Source organism: Mycetomoellerius zeteki, unplaced genomic scaffold, assembly GCF_001594055.1.
Source record: "Mycetomoellerius zeteki isolate Tzet28-1 unplaced genomic scaffold, Tzet1.0 scaffold149, whole genome shotgun sequence".
Taxonomy (NCBI): domain Eukaryota; kingdom Metazoa; phylum Arthropoda; class Insecta; order Hymenoptera; family Formicidae; genus Mycetomoellerius; species Mycetomoellerius zeteki.
The window spans coordinates 26,812-29,671 of NW_017256436.1; positions in this window are offsets into that span (position 1 = coordinate 26,812).

Consider the following 2,860-nt stretch of genomic DNA (forward strand, 5'->3'; position numbering starts at 1 on the left):
TCGTACGACGAAAATCGGATGCAGTGTGAATCCAGCATAATTTCGGTCGTAGTAGTGGCTTGACTTACCGATGCTGAGTCGATAACGATCACACGCATATTAAATTATTAATGTACGCTTTATTAGAAGAGCTATCGACTCAGCATCGGTAAGTCAAATCGCTACTTGTACGACACTGAACTAAATTTTATAACTGTGATTAACGATAGATGATAAGAATATGAAGTTTGAGCTTTATTTATTACTTTTTATAATTTCTTAAAAAAATCGCATTTTTAAAGCAGTTTTCTAATTTTTCTAAATGGTTCACAGTAAAAAACTTAATGATTCAATATGTTTATCACAACATTATATAGCTATTCATACATATATATGGCTATAAATAGATTTTTAAATAAGATATAATTTTTATGATTTAATTTAACAATATATTTTTATTGTAGTTTGTATTTTTTCTTCTGAAGAATTTATGTTATAAAAATATAATAATGTTCTTTGATTTATCATCTTAGAAAGTGTGATGTGTTTGAAAACATTTTGAGAAAGAATAAAATTTAAATATCGCGTGTGATTTGTCGCGTGAAACAAAGTTAATATAGTAACACAAATTCTGTAAAACACGAGGAGTGTAAATAACTTAAAATTTACATTCCTTTACAATTTTATATGTTTCAATTTTTCTCTTTCCTCTCTCTTTTTCTTACCGGTTTTATTATAGATGCACGAAATGCCTTCAATAAATATTTTTCTGGTAAGTAAGAGTCCGAGTTTGTTATTAATCTGTCAACGTTATGTGCAGGTGTATAATTAAAGTTCGTTTAAATTATTTATGAAATTATATTTTTATGAAATTGTTTCACGCTATAAATTGCCACAAAGTAATATTTTTTTAATGGTATCTGACACTTTTAATATTTTTATTTATTTTAAAATAAAATACAGAGAAAATACAAAAATTGCACATGCTTTGAATCGTATCATAAAATTAATAAAAGCAGAAAGCATTTTGAAAGCCACTGGTTTTATATATAACCTATATTATAAAACAATAGCGAATTTAATTAGTTCGCAAAGATAAATACCGCACGAAACAAGTTCCACATATTGTTTCTCTTGATGTTTCAACTTGTACACTCTCTTTTCTTCAACCTCGTTTCCACGCAAAAGTCGCATTATTATTCTACGCTGTAGATAGAAGAGAATAAATCGCGAGATTCCTGAGCAATTGATTCTGTGCGTACATTTTAAATTGTCTTGTCGTGGTCGGCTTTTTGATAATCACTTTCACCAACAAATCAAGAAAAAGATGAGCCGATTTATTGTGGTTTTATGTATAAAATTCCAGTAGTTTCACGGAAATTAAGACCATCATAAATTGGAGAGAAATTTATTATTTGAGTCTCATTATATAAAACAAAAAAAATTTACCAATTTAATAAATTTTTATTTACTTAAAAAATAAAAGAAAGGAAAATAAATATAAAACCTGTAATTCATTTAATTATACCTATATATACAAAATCAAAAGTAAATATTTGGAGAATTATTTAAGTGAGACGGCAAAATTCTATATTTTGTTGAATTTACTGTGATATATATATATATATACGTATATAATGCAAATATTAATAGCGAAATTAAAAATAATATTTAAGTAATATTAATTATAATTCAATAAGAAGGATCGACTAGTGATATTCGACCTTGACTGTATTTCCTCCCGGACATAATCCGCGGAGAAATCTATTATCAAAAATATCTCAATCGATCCGTTTTGCATACGAATTTCATCATTAGTTTTGAGAATTTTCATTTATCGTATAATACGGTTTTCTTATCTATCTATCTCTCAATTAATGGCATACGGTTACACGTTTTGCATGGAAATGTACTGCAAGTGAGCGTGCAAGGACGGCGTCTTTCGTAGGTGCAGAGCTACGATGTATACACATAACTTATCGAAAATAAAACGTGTTCGTTTGATTTTTGCTTATCGCCGCACCAGAACTAGTCCCGTGTCTTGTCATGCGTGCGTTTCCTCTGTTCTTTTTCCATTGGCATTAAAAAATGTCTAGTTCCTTTCGCTTTCGACTGGCTACTTTGGACGTTGTCCGATAGTAGCAATCTATTCATCAATTTGATAGTGATTTTTTTGACATAAACAATTTTAACTCGTTTGACCACTTGTTATATATACTTCCGCACGTTAAGTTAGTTTATAATTAATCGCCTTTTAGAATACGTGATGTCGCATAATCTTTTTAGTCGAACTGACTTTTCCTTAAAAATTATGAGTAGATACATTTTAAATAATTAATAATTGATCATAAAGAATTTTAGTCATAAATTAAGTTTCGAAAGAAGAAATATGAGAGAAAGAAGATTCCATGTTTTACTCAATATTATAGACATCTCGTTTCAATAAAATAAAATAATTAATTATAAAAGCAGCGACTGTACCTGCTAAGAGACCAACAGGTGTAAGTAAGTAATAAAGCATGACAAGCGAAACGAACGACGGCGAAACAATCGGAAATAGAGAGAAGAGCCGAGCGATCGCGCGCGAAGAACCCGGAAGGAACAGGTCGTCCTCTCATCTGCTGCTGGCAGGATCTACGCTAGCCAGGTGAGCACAAGTGAGTATACCCGGCCCAGTGTACGGTCGGCCGTCGGCAAGGCAAGAAGCGCATGTAGAAGCGATAGGCTGAAGAGCCCCGAGTGCATTCAACTCGGGGGGATCGTGTATCGTGAATCGCGAATCGCGTGCGACGAGACGAGACGAGACGAGACGAGACGAGACGAGACGCGACGCAACGCGAACCGCGGCGACGCGACGCGTTCGCAATACTTACTCCCGGAG